General features: G+C 38.2%; 1 pseudogene; it reads left to right on the top strand.

The window, feature by feature from the left end:
- LOC102479311 (WD repeat and SOCS box-containing protein 1-like) overlaps positions 1–18,478 on the top strand; it is a 22,161-nt pseudogene that overhangs the window by 2,183 nt on the left and 1,500 nt on the right.

Below are 18,478 nucleotides of genomic sequence, written 5' to 3'. Positions count from 1 at the left end.
GGCTCTTATAGTTCTCCCTCTTCTTCACCCTTTAAGACAGCTGGGATCATGGGCACACATGTATACCTTGTGTATGGGACAACTGAGGAAATGAACCCCAATCTTCCATGTAGCTCCTAGCATTACAAAGTGTTGTGCTACTGATGTTCTACTGTGCCTGGACTATCTGCTTTTAACTGGGGGAGGGGGGATCATTTTCTTGTTGTTGAGTTTTAAGAATTCTTTTTATAGTTTCGGTAACTGTTTTAGCACATGGGTCTTTTGCAAATGTTTTCTCACACTTTGGACTTTTCTTCTTGTTCTCTTGATATACATCTTTTTTTTGGGGGGGGTGGGGGAGAGGTTTTTGCTATAGGGTGCGTGTGCTCACCAGATAGACAGAGAGAGACAGAAAGCGAGAAATCACCCCCCAGGGGGGATGGTCACGCTGCAATCCCTTCTCCTCCATTCTCCTCTCGGGATCTTGGGCACGCACGCACACGTGCCCAGCATGAGTTTAAGCCACCGGGTCCGGGACTCCAACCGTGGTCGACTGCGTGGGAGTCCAGTGACATAGCCATTACGCTAACTGCTGGTCCCGATATACATTATTTTTTTTAAAAAAGGATTCAATCATTTTGAACTGAAAAACACAGAGGACATGCAAAATGAAAATAGGTCTTTGGACTCCAGACTTTTCTAGATAGGAAGCATGCTAAGAACACAGCTATTTTTTGAGAAAAGAATCACTTACAGGATGGAACCAGCAAGCCTGACTGGGGAGCTATGAGCCACAGGGAGTCATTCACAAGCAGTACAACTGAATCCTAATCAAGGAACTAGCATATATGCTCAAGTGAATTTCAAACTTTTAATGTACCAATGACTCTGTGTGCCTCCTTTTCCCTTTTTTGAATTGGAGTATCTATACCAGTCCCCCTTTTTGAATGGGAGTGTCTATAGCAGTCATCCTATTCCTCCTCCACCATTGTATATTTGGAGTTTGTGAAAACAGATCATCTATCCTTTTTGTTTTACAGCTTATCAGATCAAGAAGAACTGCAGTTAGGGGGTTGTCCTTGAGGAACTGTGTATAAGAAGTTCATCTGGTGTAATGGTTGTGTCACTGAACTCCCACATAGTTGACTGCAGTTTGAGTCATTGACCAGGTGGCTTAAAACTCACACCAGTATGTGTGCATGTGTGCCCAAGATCCCAAGAGGAGACTAGAGGAGAAGGGACTGTGGTGTGGCATATCCCCTGGGGGGTGATTTCTCACTTTCTGTTCTTCTGACAAGCACATGTTCCCTATAGCAAAGATCTCTCTTAAAAAAAAAAATAAAAGAAGTTAATTTGTACCTGGACCTAAGGTCTCAGCCTGATTTTGTAGGTCTTGAGGAAAGGGATGAATGGGGAATGTGAACTACTGTGGTCAGAGGGTGGACTGTGTATGTTGTGTTTTTCATAACTGGCCTCAGCAAGTTTCTGGTTCCACATGGTCTTCTAGAACCTAGTCATTTCCTATCAAGAGATGAAGTTTATTTCCCTTGCTCTTGATCCTAGGCTAGATTTTACATTGTTTAGTAGAATGCTGAGGAAGTGGTACTGTGTGACTTCCAAGGCTTGGCCATGGAAGATGGTTTTGCTTCTGTTTAGCTCTTTCAAGATGCTTGCCCTTGGAACTCATCACTATGATGTGTGGAAACCTAGGTCACATACAGAAGCCATGAATGGTATTCTGGCCCCACATAAAGCCTCATTTAAAAGTATCAACCATCAGACACATTAGTGGATAAGCTTTCATATGATTTCAGTCCCTATCATTTGAGTAAAGATGAGCTATCCCTTATGAAATCTATCCTAATAGCAGATTCATGAGCAAAATAAATATTGTTTTAGGTCACTAAGTATTGAGGTCATTATTAAATATAGCCATTGTAACTGAAATAATTAGCCTCATAGTTTTAAGGTTTATTTTTAAATTAAGTTTTGGTAATAAAGTTTTACTGGATCCATGTAATGAATTGAGAAACAGTTCATCTTTTTTTTTTTTTGGTATGGAATAATTGAAGTAACATTATAATTATTTGTCCTTTAAAAGTTAATACTCAGATTTAAAGTTTTTCTTGGTATATTATTATATAAAAGGATGCTCATTTTAAATATCTCTTCTTTGATAATTTAATCCTTTGGGTTTTATTCTTATTTTAATTTGAGTTATTTGTAGTCTCTAGGAAGTCATTTATTTTTCTTTATTCCTAGCTTTGCTAATACATTAGTTTTCCCCTTACATTCTTTAGCAGGATCATAAAGGGTTTATTTATCTTGTGAGTCTGAAAACAAAAACAAAAAATGAAAAACTGACACTTTTTGGATTTATTTGTCAATTCTACTACTTCTCCCCACCCCGTATGACCAAATGTATTTGTTATCTTTTTTTTTTTTTTGAGAGGTTTTTTCACTATAGGGCGCGTGCGCTCGCCAGACAGACAGAGTGAGACATAGAGACAGAAAGTGAGAAATCATCCCCCAGGGGGGATGGTCACGCCTCAATCCCTTCTCCTCCATTCCCCTCTCGGGATCTTGGGCACGCATGCACACGCGCCTGGCGTGAGTTTTAAGCCACCGGGTCCAGGACGTGAACCGCGGTCAACTACATGGGAGTCCAGTGACATAGCCATTACGCTAACTGCTGGTTCCCATGTGTTTGTTATCTTTATTCACTCATTCTTAATATTTTCTCTTCATTAAGTTTGTGCTTCAAACAAACAAACAAACAACTCCAGTGTCTGGTGTGCTGTTGACGGCAACACATGAATTGTGTCTCTCCATAGATGGGAAGCAGAGTACAGGGTCTTTGTCTGTATTTGACTCCATAGTTTGGTGTGAAGCCCTCTGGAACTTTTCCCATCATGTCTCCAGAATCAGATGGAGCCCCATAGATGTCCAGCTTTCCCCTGAGGGTAATGAGAAAGAGATCAGTAGATCACCTACTATAGGTGAACTTCTAGCTCCAGCAGCTCTTTTTGATAAGAAATGTGGTTGTGAAAATTGGACTGTTGCTTTTGCTACAGATGGCTCACAATGGTTACAAGGAAATCTTAAAGTAAAGCCTGTTCCATGGTCCCAGTGCCTTAAAAAGTTTTTTTTGTATGGCACCAAGAATGTTGCCAATTCAAGCAGTTTAAGATTGTCAAGACAAAGTAACAACAGTAGACAGAAAAGTGATCCTGGTGAATATATTATAGACTGTGGCGATATAGTCTGGAGTCTTGCTTTTGGGTCTTCATTTACATAAAAACAGAGTCATTGTGTAAATATAGAATGACATCTTTCAGATTTGGACAAGATCAGCTATTCCTTGCCACAGGGCTAAACAATGGGTTTGTCAAAATATGGGATGTACATACAGGAAAACTCCTTTTAAATCATACTGAAGTGGTCAGTGATTTAACTTTTTCCCTAGATAGGAGCTTGTTACTAGTGTCAGCTTCAAGAGAGAAAACCCTCAAGAATAGGACCTAAAAGATGATGGAAACATGATGAAAGCATTGAGGGAGTATCAGAACAGCTTGTATGGTTGTGCGCTGTCTCTTGACTCTTCTGTGCTGTGTTCGGTTAGAGCCAGTAAAGCAGTTTTCCTTTGGGATATGGATAAATATACCATGATACAGAAACTAGAAGGACATCACCATGATGTTGTAGCTTGTGACTTTTCTCTGATGGAGTATTACTGGCTACTGCATCTAATGATACTCAAGTATATGTCTGAGAGCCACATAATGAAGAAATTCTGATGGAATGTGGGCACCTGTTTTCCCCACCTTCTTTAATATTTTCTGAAGGGGCAAATGACTGATGGGTATAATCTGCATCTTTTAGTCATAATGGACTGCATATTGCAAGCATTTGCTAATGATAAAATGGTGAGGTTCTGGAGAACTGATGAAGAGTATCCAGTACAAGTCACACCTTTGAGCAATAATCTTTGCTGTGCCTTTTCTACTAATGGGAGTGTTTTAGCTGCTGGGACACAGTTCCTTCCAAAGTTTTGGAGTGTCTCTTCTATCATATTTGGAAGACTCTGCCTTCTCGGGTTATGGTAGAGACTGATAAAATAATTGGTACACAAATCTCAAGTTTTGCTATCTTCAAGTATCTTTAAAAACAAAGGTTTGGAAGACTTACTTAATTTTATACATTCTTGTATTGCATTTTGATCAGTTGAACTTTTAAATATTATTTATAGACTATAGGAGAAATATTTCTAAACATATCAAATGTAATTTTTAAAAGATATAATGATGAAAACATATTTACATGTATATATTTAGATATAAGCTGATATGTGTTGTATGGATCCTTTCGGTTTTCTAATTTTTAGTTCTGACATTTATTGCTTCAGTAGTGCCACGTTATATATCTTTTCTGTAAAGTGGAAGAGATTTTTTTATTCTCAGACACTGAGTTAGATGGTAAATATTGACTTGGGAAAGCTGAATTGCCTCATTAAAATATATTTGGTTGAGGGGTAGGTGTTGGACTGACTTGTATAGGGAAAGGATTTTATTTTCCTTAGGAATATCATCTGACAGGTAGAGTCTGAATATAATATTTAAAAAAACAAAATAAAACGAAAGAACAGAGCCAGAATATAACTAGAAAAGTGTGTCATGGTTTAAACTCACCACGTGTGCTCCTCCAAATAAAATGCTATTGCGGGCCTTAATTTTGGAAAGCAGTTGATACACAGTATCACATATTTAGTGAATTTGAGAAATCTAGTTACTGTATTATTGCTCAATATTTTGTTTGTACAAGGGACAATTCTTTCAAGACCATGAATTGAAAACAAGCAAACAAACTTATTCAATGTTTCTGCAGGGGATGATATTAGTGACTTGCCAAAGAGAAGCAATATAGTATATCTGCTTTTGCCTTCTGTTGTTTATCTTACCTGCAGATATTAAGACTATATGCATTACGTGAAATGGTTGATTATATATTTTTTGTTGAGTATTTAAAATAAAGACTTGTGGGACCAGCAGTTAGTGTAATGGTTATGTCACTGAACTCCCATGTAGCCAACCACGGTTCGAGTCCCAGTCTCGGTGGCTTAAACTCACGCCAGGCGTGTGTGCGTGTGTGCCCAAGATACCGAGAGGAGAATGGAGGAGAAGGGATTGTGGTGTGGGCATGCCCTCTGGAGGGTGTTTTCTCGCTTTCTGTCTGTCTCTTTCTGGTGAGCGCACACACCCTATAGCAAAAACCTCGCAAAAAAAAAAATTAATAAAAAAAAAATAAAGACTTGTAAAAACAATAAAAAAAAAAAAAGGAAGAAGAAGCAACAGGGAGACCCTGCAATCTCAGAGATAGAAGGACCAACAGGCAGGTCCAAACTAAACCACTTGACTTGAACTCATCAGTAGGGGCCCCTGCCCAGCCTGCTCTTGGGGAGAAGGGACTCTCTGGCCTTCAAGAACAAATTTCTGGTTCCTCCAGTCCCACAGGTAGAAGGAGCAACAGGGAGACCTGGCAATCTCAGAGATAGGAAGTAGGAGCTGCTGCCCCATGTGTGCTGACGCCATTCTGTCTCTTACCCATCTGGAACAATCAGGTCCAAATCAAGCTGCTTGGCTTGAGCTCATCAGCAAGGACCCCAACCTAGCCTGCTGTGGGGGAGGAGGAGCTCTCTGGCTCATATGGCATGCAAGAGCACTGCCCAAAGTGGTCTAAAATTCTACCTGTCAGCTCAACCTCCATCCACCTTGGGAGCAGTTAGGTTTGGATATATAAGAACCAAATACCAGAAAATAGGAGACTGTAGGAATTCTTTCCCCATAATTCTCTTAGCTGTAAAAGAGAAACTCCTCTCTAGAAACCTGAACATAAAGCTCCTACTGTGGAATGAATACTCCCACCCATAGTAGAGGTAAATTGTCACAGAACTTACATATATTATAGAAAAGTGCAGGAGCAGATATCTACAGAAACATATACCAAAGTAGGAGGAAGTGAGTATAGCACCAGGTGACTTAAAATCAAAGCAGAGCCCCAAGAAGTAGGAGAAAAATCAGGAAATACCTTCCCTTCAAAGGATCATTAACTTCTCATCAACAATGGCTAAAGTATAAGAGATTGCAGAAATGTGAGAAAAAGAATTCAGAATATTCATAGTAACAAAACTCAATGAGAAACAAAAAAAAAAGGCAGACAACCAATGCCAGAAAATGAGAAAATCCTTCTAGGCCATGAAGGAGGAACTCTATAAGGAGATAGAGACATTGAAAAAGAATCAAACAAGAGTTTCTGGAGATAAAGAATACAATGTAGGAAATCAAAACCTCTCTTGAAAGTATCAACAGCAGGTTAGATCACACAGAAGAGAAACACTGACCTTGAAGATAAAACCTCTGATTTAGTACAAGCAACTGAAAAGAGGAGAAGAATGACAATTAAAAATGAAGACAACATGTGGGAAATCCTAGACACCATTAAACAGCCAAATATAATAGATATTCTAGAAGGTGAAGAGACAGGTAAAGGCATAGAAAACATGTTTCATAATATATTAGCTGAAAACTTTTTCAAATTTAGCGGGGTATGCAGATATCCAAATCTAGGAGATACAAAGGACCTATTTTAGATATAACATAAGAAGATCCTCCCCAAGGCATATCAAAGCCTAATTGGTAAAAAATAAAGGACAAAGACAATATTTTAAAAATGACAAGGGAGAAATGCTGCTTATAAAAGTTACCCTATTAGAGTAAAATCAGGTTTCTCAACTGAAACAAGGAAAGAATGAGGTAACATATTCAAAACTCTGAAAAAAAGCAATTTCAATTTCTGCTTGCCAAAAAGAGAGACAGAGACAGTAAGAGGGAAAGTGAGAAATCATGCCACAATCCTGTCTCCTTCATTCTCCTGGGATCTTGGGCATACATGCACACGTGCTGGCTTGAGTTTTAAGCTACTGAGTCCAGGCCTCAAACTGTGGTTAACCATATGAGAATCTAGCAACGTAACTGCTAGCCATCTTCTTGTCACCATAGTGTTAAGTGTTGAAGATGATGAAACAGTTTATATTCTTAATTTGTCTATTACACACCAAATACATGCTTTTAAATACCTTTCTGTACCCTAAAACATTTAACAGACTGATAAATGGAAAGTTATTGTGTATGGTAATACAGTTGACTTGCTTGATGTAAAATGCATTTATACTTTGAGAACCCATATTGTATGCTGTAAAAATGTACAGTGATTAAATGTGAAACAGACAAACAAAATCAAGAAGATAAATGGACAAAGGCATGAAAGCAAAATTATGAAAAATTAAATGAATATGTAAATCTATGAAAAAAAAAACCCAAGATCAATGATGTTCCTGCAGTTTTAGTCATTCTTCCTCATAATGAAAAAAATCAGGAACATAAATTTTTATCTAAGTATTGCTGTTGCTCTGTTCTGAAATTTTTACATAAAATACTTGCTTTATTTTTTTAAGAGAAATTTTTGCTATGGGGCTCATTGGAGAGATGGAGAGGGACAGAGAGAGAGAAAGTGAGAAATCACCCCTTGGGATGGCCATGCCACAATTCCTTCTCATCCACTCATACATGTACCTGGCATGAGTTTCAAGCCATTGGTGGGTCTGGGACTTGCGCCGCAGTCAGCCATATGGAAGTTCAGCATCTAAATCACTACACCACTTGTTAGACCCTTATCTTTTCTTTAATTTCTAGAGAATGTGAATTTTCTTTTTGAGCAGAAATTTTCAAGTCATTAAGATGTTTAGACTTTATTTTTTATATCTATTATTATTGAATTATGATTAGTGGCTATGACCTCTTAAATATTTACTTTAAAATATTTGTATGTTTTGCTTTGTAGAAATTTCTGTATATATGAGTTAACGTAATTCTTTCATTTTAGGAAGTATTATTCTATACATAGGTGGAATAAAATCTTTGAAATAAAACTTCAGTGGATAAATTTAAGGAGAGTCACTCTGGAGACTTGCCTGAATTAGTGTGTTGAAAAAATCAAGAGGAAGAAATAACTAAAAACTGAGAGCAAATACATATAGAGAAAAATATTATAGCAAAGACATTTAATTAAAATTCATCTTTTAATACTCTTTCTATAGAAATCCTTATACATGATCAAAATAAAGGCGTAAGCTAAGGAAGAACAAAAATTAAGGAAGTAAGATCCACCACAAACTGATCTGTAAATAAACTAATCCAGATTTAAATAGGTCACAAGAGTCAAAGAGAGACTTCTTTAAGAAGAACTTGATAGATCATTGGGTTTGAGTATCTTGAAAATAAATTTATATAAGTTCTGGAAAATTTGGGTATTAATGTTAAATATATAGAAAAGTAAAAAGAAAAAAGATAATTCTCAATTCTAGGGAAAATAATCATAGTAAACTGAGGGATTCAGCTATCAATAGTGTTTACATATTCAATATAAACAATGGACATTGATCTAAATATATACTGACCTATCATGATATGATATTAATACAATGATATTGGAAGAACAAAAGAATCCAAGTGTATTTATGTATGTGTGTATGTGTGTGAGAGAAAGACAAGAATGGTGGCCACTCTTGAAGGAGAAGTAACTGTAATATTCTGTAATAAATAATATCAGTAGATAATAATGCTTACAGATGAAAGTTAGTAAGAATATAAGACTGTAAGAATGCTATTTAGAGGTTGGGGTCAAATATTTAAAAGCAGCAGAAGAGAAAGCTTCCAGGGTTCTTCACCTCTGCCTCTGTTGGGCCTCTCGGTTCAGCTTCAGGGCTATAAAGCAGCCTCCCCAGCCAGGGCTCCCTACAGATCCCAGTGCTAGTCAGGTACACAAGTGTCTCCCTCTTATTCTACTCTGTCCCTTCTAACTTCTTTTTTTCTCTTAAAAAATCCCACCACTACCACAACCAACAAAATAGCTTTCTGCCCCGTTGTGCCTTTCTCTTATTAATCTATCTCTTCTTCCATTGCCTAGAACAGAAAACCTCCAGGGTTCTCCACCTCTGCCTCTGTTGGGTCTTTACAAGGCATGCAAGCACACCACATGGTTTTCCATTTTTAACTCAATTCCATTTTCCACGACTTGATTTTTATTTTTTTCCCTCTTTTTCTTGTAGTACCTTTCTTCTTTTTTCTTTGTTTTTCTTCCTCTATTTCATACTCTTTTTTCTTTCACCTCTCCACCCTGTTTTACTGCTCAGTATTTACCCACCTTCTAGAGACAACTAGTTGCATAGTAGCTAAATTCTGAACATAGTGGGTTTTAGAGAATTTTTTGGACCTCACTGTAGTGGTTGTATAAATAGTGAAATTCCTCTTCATAAATTTGATTGTAAAACTCCTTCTGTTTTTCCCGCACTGGAGAACACGTAGAAGGGAGAAAATAGCACTGGATTATTTCACAGTAAGGGCAACACATGAGCTCATAGTCACAAAATCCTCCAACAAGTTAGGCAGAAGTGAATGCATTACTAAATGGCTAAAATTGGAGAAGAGTCTCAAGGATGAGAAAATCAAGTAATACATCTCCAGCAAGGGAACACTGTAACTTGTCTCCAAGTAGGGAAAAATTAAAGGATATTACCAAAATGTCAGAAAAAGAATTTAGAATATGGTAATAAAATTCTATGAGATGCAAGAGAAAAGAGACATTGAGCTCCAAAAGATTAGGAAGTCCTTCCACAATATGAAAGAATTGGACGCCATAAAAAAGAATCAAACGGGACTGTTAGATATGAAGGCTATAATACAGGAAATTAAAACCTCCCTTGAAAGTATTAAAAGCAGGTTAGACCATGCAGAAGATTGAATTTTGGAAGTAGAATACAAAACTTCTAACCTAGAAAAAATTATCACAAATACTCAGAAAACACACAAGAAAACTGAGCATAATATACAAGAAATACTAGATACCATGAAATGCTCAAATATCTGAATAATTGGTATCCCAATGGGTGAAGAATCTAATAAAGGCATGAATAATCTATTCCACAAAATCCTGGAAGAAAAATTTCAAAGTCTAGAGAGGCATTCAAACATCCAGACCCAAGAAGTGCAAAGAACTTCAAGTAGAATCAATCCAAGAAGATCCTCTCCATGACACCTTATAGCTAGATTGACCAAATCGACAGACAAAGGCAAGATACTAAGATTGGCAAGAGAGAAACGTCAAATCACCTATAAAGGCTATCTCATCAGGCTAACACCGGATCTCTCATTGGATACAGTGCAAGCAAGGAAAGAATTGGAAAATATATACCAAGTGTTAAATGAAAAATGATTTTAGCCAAGAATACCTTACCTGGCAAGATTATCCTTCATATGGTAAAAGAAAATAAAATGTTCTTGGATAAACAAAACCTGATAGAATTTACCAACTCCAGACCAGCTTTTCAAGAAATTCTGAAAGGAGTACTGTACAAATAAAATTAAAGAGAGACAGACAGCAACAAGATAACAAAGAACAACCAAGAATATGGCCAACTTAATGTTAGGAACACGTCTGGAAATATCAATAATAACACTGAATGTTAATGGATTAAAATCTCTTATCAAGAGGCACAGACTGGTGGGCTGGATTAAGAATCAGAAACCCTCTATCTGCTGCCAACAAGAAATCCATTTCATGGAGAAAGACACACGTAGACTAAAAGTGAAGGGGTGGAAAAAGGTATTTCCATGCAAATGGAAACTGGAAAAGAGCAGGAGTCACTATACTGTTTCAGACAAAATAGGCTTTAAGACAAAAACTCTAAGAGGAGAAAAAAAAGGGCACTATATAGTAGTAAAAGGACTAATTCACCAAGAAGATGTAAGGTTTATAAATATCTATGCACCAAACTTAGGAGCACCCAAATATGTAAAGGAAATACTGTGAGATCTAAAAGGAGAGATAGACTGTAACACAATAATTGTTGGAAATCTCAACACCCCATTATCTCCATTAGACAGGTCAATGAGACCAAAAATAAGCAAAGACATACAGGACCTAAATGATACCATAAATCGGATGGACTTGATAGACATCTATAGAACTTTCCACTCCCAACCCACAAAAATATATATGTTTCTCAGCTCTGCATGGTACTTTCTCAAAGACTGACCATATGATAGGGCATGAAACCAATCTTTACAGATTCAAAGGCATAGAAACTATAACCAGCATCTTCTCCAACCATGATGAAATTAAATTTGATATTAATCTCAGGATAAACCTTTGAAAATACACAAATACATGGAAACTAAATAACTACTTCTGAATGTCTTCATGATTACTGAAGAGATTAAGACTGAAATAAAGAGATTCATGGAAACAAATGATAATGAGTATACAAGTTTCCATAATTTATGGGATATGGCAAGAACAGTCATATGGAGAAGTTCATAGCAATTAGTGCACACAAGAAAAAGATGGAAAGGTGGTAAAAGGACAACCTAACATCATGCCTCGGGGAATTGGAAAAACAACAACAAAAACATCCAAAAAATGCCAGGAGAAAAATAATAAAGATTCAAGCAGAAATAAGTGAAATAGAAAATAAGCAAATTATACAGAAAATAAATGAATGCAAAAGCTGGTTCTTTGAAAAGATAAACAAGATTGACACATCATTAGCTAGACTAATTATGAAGATTAGAGAAAGGAACCAGGTACATCAAATTTGCAATGAATCAGGCAACATTGTGACAGACATAACAGGAATACAAAACATCATTAGAGGATACTATGAGCGACTATACACCGACAAACAAGAAAATATGGATGAGATGGACAATTTCCTGGAGACATATAATCTACCAAGATTGACTCAAGAGGACATTGAAAGCCTGAATAGACCTATAACAAGCAATGAGATTGAATCAGTAATAAATAACCTCCCAACAAAGAAAAGTCCAGGTCCCGATGGCATCACTGCTGAATTTTACAAAACTCTTAAAGAGGAAACCCCCATTCAACTCACACTGTTTCTAGAGAACCAAAAAGAAGGAACCCTTCCAAATACATTCTATGAAATCTCTATTACCCTCATTCCCAAAATGGATAAGGATACAACAAAAAAGGAAAACTACAGACCTATAGCTCTGATGAATATAGATACAAAAATTCTCAACAAGATACTTGCTAACCTTAGTATTCAACAGCATGTAAAAAAGGTTATTCATCACAACCAGATAGGCTTTATTATAGGGATGCAAGATGGTTCAATATATGCAAAACAATAAATGTAATACATCATATTAACAGAAAGAAAGATAAAAACCATATAATCATTTCAATTGATGCGGAAAAAGCATTAGACAAAATACAACATTACTTTTTTCTTCTTCTTTTTTTTTCTTTTTGAGAGTATTTTTTGCTATAGAGTGCATACGCTCGCCAGACAGACAGAGACAGAAAGCAAGAAATCACCCCCCAGGGGGGATGGCCATGCTGCAATCCCTTCTCCTCTCCCAGTTTCTTTTCTCCTATTCAATATAGTACTGGAAGTCCTAGCCAATGCGATAAGACAAGAGAAGGAGATAAAAGGCATTTCAACAGCAAAAGAAGAGCTGAAATTATCTCTGTTTGCAGATGACAAGATTGTATACCTAGAAGACCCAATAGTATCCACAAAAAAACTTCTTAAAGTAATAAATGCATAAAGTAAAGTGGAAGGACACAAAATTAACTTACAAAAATCTGTAGCATTTCTATATACGAACAACAAGCAGACAGAGACAGGAACTAAAGAAAGTAATCTCATTTACCATAGCCACAAGAAGTATAAGATACTTAGGAATAAAACTAACCAAGAAAGTCAAAGATTTCTATAAGGAAAACTATAAAAACCTTAAAAAGGAAATCAAAAAGGACACAGAAAAGTGGAAGGACATCCAATGTTCCTGGACTGGGAGAATTACTATAATCACAATGGAAATCTCACCCAAATTAATCTACGTATTTACTGCAATCCTTATAAAATTACAAGAGACATTCTTCACAGATCTAGAAAAGACAGTCATAGAATATGTCTGGAATCATAAAAGACCACATATTGCCAAAGCCATTCTGTGCAAGAAGAGTGAAGTAGGGAGCATCTCACTTCCTGACCCCAAAATATATTACAAAGCTGTAATAAACCAAGCATGGTATTGGCACAAAAACAGACACAAGGACCAATGGAAGAGAGTAGAGACCCCAGAAATAAACTGCAAAACATACAGCCAACTCATCTTTGACAAAGGGTACCAAGTCATTCCAGTGGAAAAAGGAAAATCTCTTTAGCAAATGTGCTGGAAAAACTGGGTATGCACCTGCAGTAAGATGAATCTGAACCCCTATCTGTCACCATTAACAAAAATCAACTCAAAGTGGATGAAAGATCTAAACCTAAGGCTGCAAATGATAAAACTACTGGTGGAAAACACTGGAGAAACTCTAGGAGACATTGGGGTAGGCAAAGACTTTTTAAGCAAGACCCCAAAAGCACAGGCAATAACCCCCAAAATAGACAGGTGGGATTACATCAGATTAAGGTTCTGACAGCAAAGGGTACTGTAATTAGTGTGAATCAACAACCCTTGGAATGGGAGAGAAGTTTTGTTAACTGTGCCTCAGATAAGGGCCTGATAACCAGATTACACAGAGGACTCATGTGGCTTTCCCAGAAGAAAAAGATTAATCCAATTAAAAGATGGGGAAATGAGCTGGAAAACTAACTCCCTAAGGAAGACATATGAACAGACAAAAAGCATATGAAGAAATGATCAACCTCCCTCATCATGAGGGAGATGCAGAACCACAATGAGATACCACCTAATTCCAGTCAGAATGGCAAAGATTTAAAAAAAAAAAAGTTAAGTGCTGGAAGGGATGTGGTGAAATGGGAACACTCCTACACTGTTGGTGGGAATGTGAATTGGTCCAGCTGCTGTGTAGAACAATATGTAGGTTCCTCAAAGACCTTCAGATAGAACTATCATATGATCTAGCAATTCCACTCCTCAGGATCTACCCAAAGGATAGGAGAATGCTCAGGCAGAAAAGTGCTTGCACATCTATATTCATTGCAGCCTATTCACAATTGCTAAGAAGTGGAATCAACCCAGATGTCCACAAATGGATGAATGTATTGAAAAAGTGTGACACATATACTCCATGGAATACTACTCAGCCAGAAAAAACAAGTCCCTTGAATTTGATAGAAAGTGAATGAATAGGGAATATTTGTTGCTGAGTGAAGCAAGTCAGGCTATGAAAAAGAGACAATGTATATCTCCACTTAACATATACTAACTGTCCACACTCTATGGTAGAGACTGAAAGACTGGAGAACATACAAGCATTAGAAATTGTTATGGACATTAGAGACAAAGTGGAAAGCGAGTCGGAAGGGGAAGAGAGTAGGAAAGGAAATTTGAGGGAAAAAACAGAGGTAAGACACTTGTGGGACACAGATATGGTTTATTTGTTGATAAGGACAGGTATAAACATGTGCCCAGTGAGTTTTCAAAGCTGTTGGTTCTGAGACTTGTGTGCAGTAAGCCACATGGGATCCAACTGCCTTTACCACCAGGCCACAGAGCTAGCCTTGACCTTAGTATTTGTTATTGTGCATCGTTTTTTTTCTAACACACCCATTAGAATGCAAGCTCATGATAAATGGGATCTTGTCAGTGTTTACTGCTCTTAGAACTATAAGTTCTAAGAAAAGTACCTGTCACTTAGTTGGCCCTTAGTAGATCTTTGTTAAATCAGTGAAGGAAGGAAAGACAGAAATAATCGATGAAATCTCTAAGGAAAAGCATATCAAGTGAGAATAAGATGTGAACTAATATTTTACTACATTTACTTTATAGATAGAAGGCAGTAAAATCTCCAGGGAAGGAAGTGAGAACTGTTCAAAAGAAGTGTGAACAGAATGGGAGTGTAAAGGGAGGAAGAAGAGGTAATTACTTTTTCCCAAGACATTAGAACTTGAGCAGGAGTTAGGACCAGCAGATGGTATAATGGTTACATCATTGGACTCCCACATAGTTGACCACTGTTTGAGTCCTGGTGGCTTAAAACTGACGCCAGGTGTGTGTGAGTTCTTGCCCAAAATCCCAAGAGGAGAACGAAGGAGAAAGGATTGTGGTGTGGCCATCCTGTCTGGGGGCTGATTTCTCACTTTCCATCTCTCTGGCAAATGCATGTGTCCTATAGCAAAAATCTCTCTCTCTGGAAGAAAAAGTTGAGCAGGAGTAACTTAATTTGGCATTTTGGTAATTTGGAGGAAACTGGTACCAAGCTACAAACCTGGGAAAACGCAGATCTCATGGATTGTGCCATAAATTGGAGAAGAGAACTATGACTGCAGGTAAAGTCCCAAGAAAGTTGGCAGTGAAAGGAAGAAGAAATTAGGGCATGTCACTGAGATTTTCAGAAACAGGACTTATGGAGGACCCTTCTTCCCCACTAAGACAAAATAGATTTGTTGTGTCATTATGTAGGGAGAAACTAGTGGAGAGGAAAAGGAGGAAGACTGAAGGAGATGGTTAGTGAATTAAAATCTCTGAATTTAACTGGGAAGGGCTGAGCTCAATCTTAGAAAAGGCAATAGGAAGGGAAGAAGAATGGATAGGATGTAGAAAATCTGATATGAATGATAACACACAGGACTTCACATCAGATTTTGCTTGGTGAAATAGGTGTTCAGGTTATCTAGGAGTGCATGTGCGCAGAGCTCTGTGAGAATTGCATTGTGAAATAAGGCCATGTCCCAAGGGTTGGTTCTCTGCTGCTTTCACTTTTTTTTTTTTTTGAGAGTTTTTTTGCTATAGGGCACGTGTGCTTGCCAGACAGAGAGAGACAGAAAGTGAGAAATCACCCCCCCCCAAGGGGGAATGGTCATGCCACAGTCCCTTCTCCTCCATTCTCCTCTCGGGATCTTGGGCAAGCACGCACACGCACTCAGCGTGAGTTTTAAGCCACCGGGTCCGGGACACAAACCGCGGTCAACTACATGGGAGTCCAGCAACATAGCCATTATGCTAACTGCTGGTTCCCTGCTTTCACTTCTTTATCTCCTTCTTGACTCCTGGTGTGTGGCCATGCTCTCTAGAAGTGCCTTCCTAGAGAAGTCTGATGGGATGGAGTGCTTTAGACTTTCTTGTTTAAATTCAGCTAGCAGACTTAGTTGAGGGTTAAATGTTTTCTCTCTTACAGGGAAATCAGGTTCCAAAGAAATAACTAGGTGTCCTCTGATTCCCCAGAATTGATAGAAATGTTAGGTTGAGAAATATGTGGTCTGTGTCTCCTGGTCACAGCAAAGAATAGAAGAAGAAGAAGAAGAAGAAGAAGAAGAACAACAACAACAACAACAACAACAAAAACAAACATGTGGAGCACGAGACCTATGGAGGGAGATGGAGATACAGTCCATAGATGGAATGGGGCCATTGCCAAGTGAGGCAAGCAGCCTGGTCTTCTTCCCCTCCAGGGTTCCATTTTATCCTGTTTTAGACCCATTGTCCATTTTAAATATGTGCCCTAGGGCCAACAGTTGGCATGGAGGTTAAGGCACTGGATTTTCAAATGACTGACCAAGGTCTGAGTCTTGGACTTGGTGGCTTGAAAATCTCTCTGGGTAGGTGTGCATGCATGCCCAAAATTCCAAGAGGAGGATGGAGGAGAAGATATTGGCATGGCAATACTCCTTGGGGGATTATTACTCACTTTCTCTCTCTCTGTCCCTCTCTGCTGCTCTCTTATGGGTGTGCACGCCCTATAGTAAAAATCTAGAAAAAGTGTTTTTGGGACCAGCAGTTAACGTAATGTCTATGTCGCTGGACTCCCACGTAGTCGACTGCGGTTCAAGTCCTGGACCCCGTGGCTTAAATTCATGCCAGGCGCGTGTGCATGTGTGCTCAAGATCCCAAGAGGAGAATGGAGGAGAAGGGATTGCGGCATGGCCGTTCCCCCTTGGGGGGGGGTGTGATTTCTTGCTTTCTATCTCTCTGTCTATCTTTCTGGCGAGCTCACATGCCCTCTAACGAAAACCTCTCAAAAAAAAAAAGGGCTTTTAGAAGACTTTTGTTCTGTTAATTTTTTTTTTTTTTAAATTTTTAGCTTGTTTCTCATTCTTGTGTCCTGTAGGTCTCATGGCACAGGAGTTATTTGAAGTTAGATGGTTGTCATACAGTAGGAGACAGACACCCTATGAATATAGTTCACCCTATGAATATAGGCCCAAAATAGAATTATGAAATGGCTAAGTTTTAAGACAGAGACAAAGCAGCTTGGCTGCTTGCTTGGGAGAAACAACTTGCAGCAGTGGCTCCTAGGCACCATGACCTAGACCCAAAATAAAGGCTTTTTTCCAGGTCCCAACATATTCCAGGAAGAAATAAGATAATGGTTTCTATGGCCCAAAGTTTCTAGACAAAATAATTTCCTGACCTTTGTACTCACTCTAAAATTATTGGGAGAAGCATAACTGGACCTATCCAGCATGTGTACTGCCCCCACATCCTCACCATGAAGGGAATGCATGTGCAAGAGAATGAGCCCAGAGAAAGCCCCTCCTAACTCAGATAAAAACCCTCCACCTCAGTTTCTCCTCCGTAACCCATTTATCAGGGATCTGTTCCCTGCCTAGGAGCTCTGCTCTTCCGCCCCCCCCCCTTTTTTTAGAGAGAAATTTTTGCTATATGATGCATATGCTCACTAGAGATACAGAGAGACAGAAAGTGAGAAATTATCCTCCAAGGGGTATGGCCAAGCCACAATCCCTTCTCCTCCATTCTCCTCTTGGGATTTTGGGTGCCTGCCGTGAGTTTTAAGTTGCAGGGTCCGAGATTCAAATAGCAGTTGACCACGTGGGAGTCCAGTGATGTAACAATTACAATCATCTGCTGGCCCCCCTTATCCGTCTTAGTAAGTTCTACTTGCTGTCCCCCTCTGTGTCCACATCTCTAATTTTCATGAGTGTAAGACAAGAACCTGTGTCCCATTGCAAGGGCTGGGCCTTATCACCCCTGCACTCCTGTGTCCTTTGTGTCAGTAATAGATGGTCATATAGTCCCTCAAGATTTCTTTGTGCTCCAGGCTAGTTTCCTGAGGTATACATGCCTAACCAAGCCTATGATCCCTAACAACTCCATAACGTAGAGATTATAATGTAACACAAATTTAACTGTTTGTGACTCCCACTTATGCAAATAATCTGTGAAATTCTAATAATACAAGTTTTAGGTTCATTTGTACCTCAACAATGCTCTTTGTCAAATAGATAAAATGTATTTATGCTGAATGTTTCCTCTTAGTTGGTGCTCTTAAGAGCTGATGACTGTCTATTGATACTTTGTTTTAGATTATCATATGATAATTAAGAATCTATGAATTATATGCTAATGATAAATTCTGTTAGGATAACTTCTTTCTTTTCTTTTCTTTTTTCTTTTCTTTTCTTTTCTTTTCTTTTCTTTTCTTT

This window comes from Tupaia chinensis, unplaced genomic scaffold (genome assembly GCF_000334495.1).
Source record: "Tupaia chinensis unplaced genomic scaffold, TupChi_1.0 Scaffold000350_1, whole genome shotgun sequence".
Classification (NCBI taxonomy): Eukaryota; Metazoa; Chordata; class Mammalia; order Scandentia; family Tupaiidae; genus Tupaia; species Tupaia belangeri.
The sequence above is the reverse complement of the archived record's forward strand: the minus strand, read 5'-3'. Positions and strand labels throughout refer to the sequence as shown.